We start from the raw sequence: 11,880 nt of genomic DNA on the forward strand, positions 1-11,880 counted from the left end.
CCTGGTGGTGGACCCGCCCACCCTGCACTTTCTCTGGCTACAGCAACCATGATCTTAGCCTTGGCCTTTGCTTTTTCTTCCTCCCTCCTTAAATACACCTTCAATGCCTCTCTTAATAACTCATTAATGTTCTTCTCTTGCCAATCTTCCATCTTTTCCAGTTTTCTCTGTATATCAGGCCAAGATTTGGTAACAAATTGGACTTTTAGTAGCATTTGACCTTCTGGGGTGTCTGGGTCTATTCTAGAGTACAACTGGAAGTTCCGCTTTAGGCGGTTAAGCCAGGCAGCAGGAGCTTCATCTTTCTCCTGCGAGCCCTCAAATGCCAATTGGGTGTTGGTTCCTTTGGGAACTGACTCTTTGATCCCCCGTATTATCAAAGACCTATATTCCATCATGGCCTTCCTCCCCTCCTCCTGGTTAGGGTTCCAGCTGGGATCCGTTAGTGGCAATTTCTGTTCGCCTGATGGCACCTGGGGTCCTGGACGGTTATCTTTCTCCCAAATTCTTATGCCAGCCACCCTAATCATCTGGACCTCTTCTGGGGAAAACAATATACTCAGGATGGAATTCATCTTCCCCCAAGTGTAGATATTTGGACCTAGAAATTGATCTACTTGGTTGGCTATGCCCACTGGGTCCTCAACTAAATGTCCCAACTCTTTCTTGAATCCTCTCACCTCAGAAGCAGTTAGGGGAGCATTCACAAAGCTAACACCTCCTGCTACTCCTCCCATAGGAACCTCTCTGAGGGGAAAGAGTCTCTCTGCCTTGGAGGTATTGGATCTGGTGCTACAGTACGGCCCATCTTCAGATGCCAAACTACTTTGAGGGATATCTGGGTTACCCTGAACTTTCTGCCCATCAGCAGGTGTATTTGCTGATGGCTGTTTATCGGGCGAGGAGATATTTGTGTCCCAACCAGGAGGAGGTAAAGGGACAGCAATAGGAGGGGGAGAAGTGATACCGAATTTTGCCCCAAAAGGCGAGAATAACTGCCTAAGAGACTCAAGTAAGTCAGCATAGACAGGAGGTATTTTATAACGACGCGTCGGAGAAATCACAAAAGGGATTTCTAGCTATCTCATGACAGAAGCAGGCTTTTATACAGTCTTGGGTGCAGGGTTACATCATATCATATACATAATCATGCATATTCATAAGAGGCGTGGTGTGGGCGGAGCGTGGGCGGAGACATCTATTTTGAGGATTATTCTTGGTGGTCCTTCCGGTGCCTTCATCGCGGGCAAGGGTCTTCTGATGAGTCTTCCAATTTAAACTTTTGAACTCCTATCCTAATATGGTCAATTCCCGGTGTACTTGGCTTGGTTCCCATGGCTTGGCACGGCTCTTAGGGTCAGTTTGACATTATTAGCTCTGATCATGCTTAGCTTGTCAATTCCCTTATCCCTATCTCTCTTTATTGTTTGCCCTGCTTACCAAACTTCAAACAGAAGGATCCACCAGGATTGCTTCCGGATTAATGAATAACCTATCATACAGCATTATCAATAATTCCAGGATTGCTTCCGGATTAATGAATAACCTATCATACAGCATCATCAGCAATTCCTGAGTGTGGATGGGGGGCGAATCCCCTTGTACCTAACATGAGACCACCCGCCGGTGATATGGGATATGGTTCCAGTGTTAGGGGTTGCGTGAGTAGCTAATGGGATGGGAATGGGATTGGACTGCTCGGGTTGATTTTCAGTCTGTGGCTCTGCCTAAGCATTTTGATAACAAAATCATGTTCTTGTGCAGTAGTAAAATGCTGATCGGATGGGCAGTTTGGGGCTTCAGAAGAGCCTGAGTGAATATTAAGTGCAGCTGGAGAAGGGGTGGAGAATGCAGCAGGTGGAGTAGGCACTTGTGGTGGTGCAGAAGGAACTGGAGGGGATACTGGGTTTATCATAGTGGGAGCTGAAGAGGTAGAAGGAGGAGTTTGAGAAATTCGCACCCCTTCATCCCCAACAGTGCTCTTTAACCAGCAAGCTACATACAATAATTGCTCAGGATCAGTATCTCCTCGAGCTGTCAGATAATTATTTAATAGCTGGCACATCCACTTATCCTTTGTCCCACACCAAGGCCATCCTCCTTGCACCTCTAATTCTGGCCACACTTCCATACAATAATGGATCATTTTCACTTTATCTAATCCCTCTGTGGCCTCTATAGAATCCCATTTTACTAACAGTTCTCCTAAGGGACTATTGGGATGTATATACCTCAGTCTCTTACCGGTCTTTCTACTATTACACCCTCCCATTTTACAGGTCTTAAAAGTAAAAAATCCCAAAGGTGCCTTTACTGACCGGTAATTTCAGAAAAGAATCTTCTTTGAGGAGCTTCAGCCTCCTCCACTGAACTTCAAAATTTCTGCCTGATGCTCAGGGCTTTATACTGAAACCACTGCCCAATCTCTTGATTGCCTAACTTTCCCCACGTCAGGTCTTACATCTATCGGGACTTGAACACACGAAACCTCGGCCTAAGAATCCGGGTCGTGCCTGACTCCCTCAGTCAGGAAAAACAACTGCCTGATGTTAGTTTGCCTAACCCGCCAATTTTTAGGCTTCACCGTATCAGGACTTAAAAGCAAACCACAGCCTCCTTCGCTGGGGTTTGTGCCTGGCTCCTGTGCCAGGACTTACTTTTGCTTGCAGGGCTTGTGAGCTACCCGAATCCTTCTCGGGACTGACAAAATCTTACGCGAATCCTTCTCGAGACTTACAAATGCTACCCGAATCCTTCTCGGGACTGACAAATCTGCCTGACTTCCCTCTGTCAGGACCTATTTTGGGTGCGTGCCACTCATACAAATATTCCCTCGCACGCCCGGAGGGGGGGGCCCTTTATTCCCCCTTGGGAGATGACTCACTCACGCTAATTCCAAGCTCCGCCCCCTGTTCCCGGCCGGCCCCTTCGCAGGAGTCCGGAAACGCGGTACTGAGAGGTCCACTCTCACTTCGAAAGTCCGGCTGCCAGCCTTCGTCTCATTCACTCACACATGCGCATGTCTCCCGCTCCCGCCACCGGCTTTCTCACCAATCCGGTGCTCCGGTGCTCCTCTGTGTCGCTGGTCCTGAGCTGATCCCTCTGGTCCTGATAGCCAGCTGTCCTGAAGTCCAAGATGGCCAGTCTTGAGTCTTCTTGCGGCGTGGCTATTCTGGACGAGCGCCCGCAGCTGAAATAAACAGGGCCAGGAGACTTCTTCTCCTTTTTAATGCCTTTATGAAAAGTGATCAGCTCAGGATTGGGCAGCTCGGCAGGGCTGCAGTCCCCATCGCGTCTCGCAGGGTGACTCAGAGTAGGAGGATATGCGCAGCTCCGTCCACTAGGGGCTGAGCCAGGGAATCCAGTCCTCGTGAGAGCCTTTAGGGCGTGGTGTCCCCGTCAGATCTTGCTTTCTCAGTGCGGTCCCCCTCAGTCTCGGCGCTGGGGATGACTCCCATGGTCAGGGTGAGAGGGGCTCCGCATCTCTGCAGGCTCAGCACTTGGCTCCTCATGTCCAGACATCACTTTAGTCTCTCAACTCTTAGGTGGCTCGTTGTTTTTAGGGTTTGCTCGTTGCATTTTGGAGTCGGGGTCCCAAAAGCATGCTGGTCCTGGAGTCACTTTGCATAACCCCCCCCCACCCTCTCATGTCTTCTCTATGCTGGAAGAGAGCACAGCCTCGGGGAAGGGCCATCACCCCACCCAGCCAGGGCTTTTACTAATACAAAAGGGGAGATAAGCTACAATGACCCGTGATTACAATAACAATGCACGCAGAAACCTGGCAGGGACAGTGATCTGGCTGCCTTTTTGTAACTTTTTCTCACAAAAAAAAAAAATTAACCGAATTTTTGTTCATAACAGGCAGCAACCCCATCAGACTGTGCCACGATCCCCTGGTACAAGGAGGGTCACAATGGTTCGTTTCACTGATCTCAGGCTGCAATGACACACAGCAGGGGACTTTCAGTATTAACCAAAACAAATGTACCTTTTATTGAGTTCCCACAGCAGATGCAACACAAGGATTAGAAAGGAGATAAAGGATAGAGAGACAGAGAAAAGGAGGGGGGGAATAGCTGCCAACAGAGAGATGAAATCCTTGTGGTCCGGCCAGTAGATCTGTCTGGTCACGTTGGGGAGAGACTCAAAGCCTTTGGTTAACTCAGGGCTCTTTTATAATCTACCGCCGGGAGGGGAGCAGGATCGCACATGGAGGGAACAGTGGAGAATAAATCCATTGGGAACAGGTACAGACAGTCCAGTTCTGAACAGCACAAACCGGTGCCAGCAGTGAGCGGGGCCTGTTGTTTCAGGACTGGTTCCTATGGGAAACCTCCCACTTTCCATGGCAGACATCCCGCTCCAGTCAGGCCAGCACCCCTGGGTTAGAATTCAAAGGGTCTCAGTCTCAGTCCCTGGGGAGGGCCCCAATCTCTGTCCTTGACGGCAGCTGTGAGGCAGATGAGGGATCTTTGGACCGTCTTTTACAGACTGACATCCCAAAACATAAAAATAATTGTGCATTTCCCCTTAAAAATAAAATGTACTGAATTAATAGCATTATAATTGTTTTTCTTATTTATAAAAGAGTTATTCTATATTTGTATTACCAAATTTGAATGTTTATATTAAAAAATCCATACCTTTTTAGCAAGCAAAAAATTTATTGGTCATTGGTTCTAAGAAACACAATTCCCAACATTAATTAATTAAGCAGTGTGGCTATTGACTTCTTCTTCTTTATGCTAATTAGTCCTATTTTCAATCCTTTTGTCATCTTTTTATCATTTTCACAGACAGTGTAAAAGGGGCCACTTTGAGGTCCCTGGAGAACTTTCTGGGGCACATTTGGGGCAGTTCTGGGTCTGGGGAGGGAATTCAAAGAGAACTTGAGGGTCTGTAGGACACTTGGGGGAGCCGGGTGGGCACTTGGAGGGGCTCTCAGGGATTCCGAGGAACAGTTTGGGGTCCGGGGCAGCCCTTGGGGGTCCAGGGGGGCCCTTGGAGGTCAGGGAGGAGAATGTGGGGCCCTTCGGGGTCCGGGCGGGCCCTTGGGGGGCTCTGATGGTGCTCTCTGCGGCGCGGGCTTTGATGAAAATTGTAAGCGGGGGTCTAATACAGTTAAACGGGGGGGGCGGAGCATCACGGCAGTTTGAGGGGCAGCTGCAATGGCTCTCAGTGGGGCACGGAGCATGACGGGAGATTAAGTCCTGGCTAAAACACCATTGGACATGTGCCGTGGAGCATGGTGGGAGCCGTAGTCCCGGAAGTGGCTCGAACGCTCTGTTTGGGAGTGCGGGAAGACTTTTGGGGGACACTTCTGCATCTGAGCCGCGACTTGAGGTCCTCGGGGGAACGTAAATGGTTCGGGAGCACTTGCAGGGATCTCGGGGAGGTCTAACCGGGCTCTTTAGGGCGGGGGTGCTGCGGGAGTTTTAGGCGCGGGACTGTGTTCTGAGGGGCTCTGGGGCTGTGGGGGAGGAGAGGAGATGAATTCCCAGAAGTGGCTGTACCGGGCATCTGTGGGGTCGGGAGCACTCAAGGGGTCCGGAAAGGCTTTTGGGGCATCCCGAATTGGCGCTGAGGGGGCACTGAGGGATCCTGGAGTGTCTGGGGGACACTTAAGGGACAAAGGGGGGGCGGATCCCGGGGTTCTGTGGAGCGCGGGGCATGACGGGCGTTGTAGTCCCGGCTCCAATGGGGCTCAATTGGGCCGCAGGACGTGACGGGAGTTGTAGGCACAAAAAAAGGTGGTGCCAATATCAGGCACCGGTTCCCAGGTCCTAAACCACGCACTGATTGGCTTTGGGTGGTGATGGGCAGGAGCCTCGGCAAATGGGATGCCGCAGAGGTGGGAACATCGGATTCAACCTCTCCAGTCCCTCTCAGTACAGCCCAGTTCATCCCCAGTACAGACCAGTAAAACCCCAGTACAGCCCAGTTTATCCAAAGTAGAACCCAGTACAACCCAATTGCCCCTCCAATCCCTCCCAGTACAGCCCAGTCCCTCCCAATAACCCTGAGTTTATTCCCAGTCCCTTCCAGTTCATCCCAATGACATCCACAGGATGCCCCAGTGTCCCCAGTCTTCTCCGCAATGGCCCCAGTGTCCCCAGTTTGTCCCAGTCCTCCCCAGTGTCACTCCCAGTATGTCCCAGTGTCTCCTACAGCATTTCCATTGTCCCCAGTACGTCCCAGTCCTCCCCAGTGTTTCCAAGGACAGTTTCATTTCTCACAGTGGCCATGGCAGCCAAACCCAGCAATGAGGTCAGTGCAGTGCCCATGGCCACAGCCCCTTGCAGGGGCCCAGTGCAACTTGGGCTGATGATCCACCCTCACAGCTGGCCCAGGGCAGCGCTGCAGTGGCTTTGGTGGCACCTGGGGCTGGCACACACCTGAGCAGTGTGTCTGTTTGCAGTGGGGAAACTCAGCAGTTTGAGATGGCTGCAAAAAGTACAGAAAGGGAAAACCCCTCTTAGGCTGGGTGCAGACAGCTCTGCAAGCACAGCAGGGCCCAGGGCAGTGAGGACAGACAGGATGGGGCTGGGCAATGTGGAGCAAGGTTGTCCACACTGGGTCGGAGCTCAAGGCACAGCTTCTGTGAGCAGGCCAGAGCTGCTGAGGAGAGACCCTGGGTCAATATCAATCACAGAATGCTGCAAACACCTCTGCTCTAAAGAGAAATTTAACAAAATGTTGTAGTGTGTTTTTAAGTTTCTGTAATATTCCCTCGTGTTATGTATTGTTCCCCTCCCCCCCATTCTGTGAAGATGGTTCTGCCCTCCTTAAGTTTCCCGCCGTAGCCCTGCTGGCAGTTATGTTACCATGGTTACCCCTGCCTTCGTTTAGTGTCCATTACTCATATTATATAATTTCTCCTCCCTTTTATTCCCTTTTAAGTAAACTTTTCCTCCTCCCCGGGCCCAGTCAATCACCCCCCACACCTCCCAGTCCTCCGGAACCTTCATCTTACTGGGGGTTGTGGTTGGCTGAGGTCCCGGGGCCCCTCCTTTAATTTGTACTTATTGGATTCACTATGTTGTCTGTTCTGTTAAGCTCATCTCCTGACCTTCCCTAATTGGTTAGTTTGTAAACACCTCCTTTGATTTCCACCTCCCTTTAAAACCCTTGTCCCCCCCCACTGTTTTTTGTCACTCCCTGTTGGTCCCTGGCCCCCCCATGTCGGATTGCCAAAGGCATTAAACCCATTTGGACCCCGGGAAGTGTCCAACTCTTTTTCCTTCAACCAACACAGCAGCTTTCACCGATACCTCATCCCTGCAGGCACAGCCCGAGGCCACTGATGCCAAGAGGTGCCTGAAGCAGCCAGCCCTGGGGCTCTGTCACTGGGACTGACTCCCCCCGACTGCAGTGGGCTGTTGGCCGCCCTCTCACTAGCCGGACTTCAGGTTTCAGGCCACGGACTGCTGCAACAAAAGACACAAATAGGAATGTGTATTTTATTACTGCTCTTTGAAATCTTTCTCCATAACTGGACTAGGGAAACTTTAATGACCCTCTCAGGGCTTTGGTGTTGTTTACATCAGACTCACTCCTTGAGAGTGTCTTGAAAAAACTTCTCAAGAACTCAAAGTTAAATTTAGAGTCCAAATTTTCTTGAAGCTTTAGTGGCTCCCACTGAGGGAATCAACTGCCTGCCTCTGCCTACCCACACAAAGGCTCCTTCTGGGGACGTGCTGCACCACAGCCCTGCCCTGGCAGGGAAATTCCTTTCTGTTTGGGTCCTGTCTGGCTGTCCCTTTCTGCCCTTTGCATTAATTCGTTCTTTCTCTGGCTGTTCTCTATTGTGCCAAAAGGATCCACCATCTCTGAAACCTCCCTTCAATGCCTCCCAGGGCTCCTCTGCTGTCCTCAGTCTCCACCTCACTGACCACAGAGCTGCTTTGTGCCTGTATATGAATTTGCTGTTTCAGAGGGTGTCATTTACTCAGGCCTGAGCTCTGGTGAGGGATAACTCCCAACCACACATGGACATGTAATTCTACCAGCGTTTTGCTTATATACAGTCACTAAATGTGAATTACAATTTACCCATCTCCATAAAACCCATCTCAAGTTCCCAGATTCAGTCCTTGTTTTCTCTATCCCTGCACCCTTGAGCCAGATATCTTCAACTTCTCTTTCAACCACTCCTGCTGGGAAAGCCGCCCCTGCATGCCTTGTTCCTGTGCTGAAAGTTCACAGGCACAGTAAAAATTGAATTAACCCTTTTGGTATCAGCCCAAGGCTTTGTGTGGGCAGGCAGAGGGAGGCAGGAGGCAGAGCTGTCAGCAAAGGAAGGGCCCAGCCAGGTGGGGCAGCCGGGGGATGCCGACAGCCTGCAGGGACAGAGGCACAGGGCAGGGACACCGTGGCACAGCCTGGGCTGCACAGGGCATAGGGATGGGCAGCAGCTGCAAGACAGCCCTGCCAGAGCCAACTTGGGCAGCACTTTGGCCATGGCTGCTGGGCCTGGGCCTGAGGCCACGAGGGGACAAGTGACCCTTGCAGGGCTGGGGCCTCATTGCCTCCTTGTCCCTGCTCAGCAGCCTGGCAGGGGCCGCCCCATGCTCCTGCCCTTGGCATTGCACATCCCCACATGCCAGTGCCCATCCCGGGAAGAGCCCTGAGCAAGGAGGGAGGGACAGGATCTGCCTGGCCAGGGGCTGGGGCTCAGGCCTTGGCCCTCTGCATTCCTGAAACACATCCAGCTTTGCTCAGCACCAGAGACACCTTTGCCTTGTTTGTCCCCAGCTGCCATCACTGCTTCCAGTGTTCTGCTCTACCTGGAACCTGGGGATACTTTGGTCAGTCCTGTCCCTCACAGGGATCTCTTTAAAGTACAAGAAACTTCAGTATTTCAATTACACTTTGAGCTCTTGAGAAGTTCCTTGAGCACACTCTGAGGGATTGAATCTGATGCAAAGAGCACCAAAGCCCCAGAGGCTCATTAAAGTCCCTGGGCTCTGTCTGTGCTGCTGAGCTGGGCCGGGCTCCTGGCCCAGAGGCAGTTCCTGGCAAGGGCAGCGCTGCAGTGCAGAGAGACAGCTCTGGCCAGGAGCAGCTCCTGTGCACAGCCCAGCAGGGCTGGGGCACTGCCAGAGCCCCTCAGGGACACCAGCAGGGCACAGACAGAGCTCACAGGGGCTCAGCACTGGCAGGGGCTGTGGGATGTCCCAGAGGGGGCTGTGTCACAGCAGCACCTCTGTGGCTGTGTCATAGAGGCACAGAGCCGCTGTGATGTCAGCATGGGGCTGTGTGACAGCAGAGAGTGGGCTGTGTGAGGTCACAGGTTGGGCTATGACATCACAGAGTTTGTTGTGTGAGGTCTTTGAGCAGCTACATCATCATAGAGGGCATTCTGTGACATCACACAGCTGTCTGTGACATCATATGTAGGGGGTGTGGCCATAGAGAAGATGCTGCCATCATAGAGGGTGGCTCTGTGACATCAGAGAGTGGGTTGTGACATCACTGTGTGGCTGTGTAACATCATAGAGCAGCCTGTGGCATCACAGAACAAACTGTGAAATCATAGGGCGACTCTGTGACATCACAACATCTTCTGTGACATCACAGAGCAGCTGCATGACATTCCAGGTGACATCCCAGATTTGATTCTGTGACACCACCGGGGTGCTGTATGACATCCCAGAGTGGACTGTGATATCACAGGCAGCTCTGTGACATCACAGGGGGGCTTTGTGACATCGCAGGGGCTGTTGGAGGTTACAGAGATTACTGTGTGACATCACAAAGGGCTATCTGAGATCACAGGGACTGTGTGACATCATAGGGACTGTGTGAGGTCCCTGGGGAGGTCACTCTGCCCCGGCCCCCCTCATAGTTTCCCCCGAGCAGTCGAACCCTGCTCGTGCACAGCGGGGTCCCCTGTCCTCCCAGGTCCCCCTGGGTCCCCCGGCCCTGCAGCCTCCCCCAGAGGATATTCCACAAGATCGACCCCAGAACCTGACACAGGGACGGGGGGCCGGGGCCCTGGGGCTGGCACAGGGGGACAGGGACCCCCTGGCACCGCCCCCGTGTCCCCCAAGGCCAGAGCCTGGGTAAGGGCTCCTTCACCCTCCTACCAACAAGGGCTTGAGAGCGCTGAAAAATCCCCAGCAAGGAAGCAGGAAAAACCAGATTTAATATTAAGGGACAGCAGCACAGATTTCCTTGGCAAGAGTCACTCTACTGACTGGACACATCTGGCACACCAAGGAAACAAAGCAACAACAAAACCAAACCAAATCCAAGCAATCAAACCAGAAATGAACCAAGAACTGTCTCTGTGTGTGTGTGTGACACAAGTACAGTGAAGGCAAGGATAAAAGGAACATGGCCCAAAAGCTTAACAGAGCTACAACTTAATGAGACTTAACTTATACCTTAACTGATACCTTAAACACGACAATTTGCTGGTCTTCTTCACAAAAGAACAGCACATAACAGTATTTAACCACACTTATAAACTATGATTTAGCAATTTAAAAGAGAAATAACACCAATATTGAACTTAGCTTTTAACTTTCATTAAACATAACATCTTAGGAAAATACCAGCTCTTAGCAGCATTTAACTTCACTTACACCTTGTGAAGGTCTAAGGACGTTTAACCTTACCTACAGGCCTGACAGACTCAGCTATCCAAGGCTCTCAAACCCCTCACAGAGCAGCATTTCTGCCACATTTCCCCAGCACAGGCACTCCTGTGTGCACACAGACACCCAGAGTCAGTGCAAGGCACCTGGGAGAAATTCCCCTGAGGGAGGGAATGCTCCCTGTGGATCATTTGGCATCTCCCCAGCAGACAAAGGGTTGAGCCTGGAGGAGGGGGGGCATTGGCCCAGGCTCCGTCGTTGTTCAGGATCCCTGAGTGCAGCAAACGGGAGAGTTCCTGGCTGGGAGAGGCCCCACTCAGAGGGAGTGGCTGGCCCAGGAGAGCTCCAAGGGCTCCTTTTGGAGCGCTGTTTGCAGGGCCCCAAGAGAGGGGCTTCAGTCCCAGTAATGGTTCATTCTGGCTGCACTTGGCACCAACAGCTTTCTTTGGCAGGGTGAGAACAGGGATGTTGTGCCACTGAGGGAACAAAAACTGTTCCCAGGGCTGCTCCTACAGAAAGCAGGAGCTGTTTGGGCAGCAGCAGTGGCTGGAGCAGACAGTGTTTGTGATGAGCTGCAGAGGAGCTGAGCCCAGGGGCTGTTGGCCAAGGCCGAGGTCCAAGGAGCATTTCTCAGATGGCAGGGTGGCCTGAGAAGGGGAGGGGGAAATGCAGCAGCACAGGGCCCATGGAACCAAGGGACCATTGTGACACTGTGGGGCTCTGTGAGACCAAGGGACCATTGTGACGCTGTGGGGCCCTGTGACACCAAGGGACCAGTGTGACTCTGTGGAGCCTCATGGAATCATGGAGAGCACTGTGACATTGCTGGACCTCATGGAACCAAGGGGACCGTACTGATGCTGTGTGGCTCCATTGATGTAGGGATCATTGTGCCACTGAGAGAGAGGCCCCATCAAACCAAGGGTCCATTGTGACACCGTGTGGTCTCATGGAAGCATTGTGACACTCTGGGATGTCATGGAACCAAGGGGCAGTTGTGACACTGGGGGACGCCTTGGAGCCAAACGTTCATTGTGACATTACAAGGCCTCATGTGACCATTGAGAGACCATTAGGAGACTTGACAGCCTCATGCAACCAAGGTGCCATTGTGACACTGTGGGGACTCATGGAATCATGGAGACCATTGTGACACTATGAGGCCTTATGGTAACAGGGAGATCTTTCTGACAATATGAGGTCCCATGGAACCAAGTAGAGCATTCTGGCATAGTGTGGCACCATGACACCAAGGAACCATTGTGACACCATGGGG

The sequence above is a fragment of the Zonotrichia albicollis genome, chromosome 24 (genome assembly GCF_047830755.1).
Source record: "Zonotrichia albicollis isolate bZonAlb1 chromosome 24, bZonAlb1.hap1, whole genome shotgun sequence".
Lineage (NCBI taxonomy): Eukaryota > Metazoa > Chordata > Aves > Passeriformes > Passerellidae > Zonotrichia > Zonotrichia albicollis.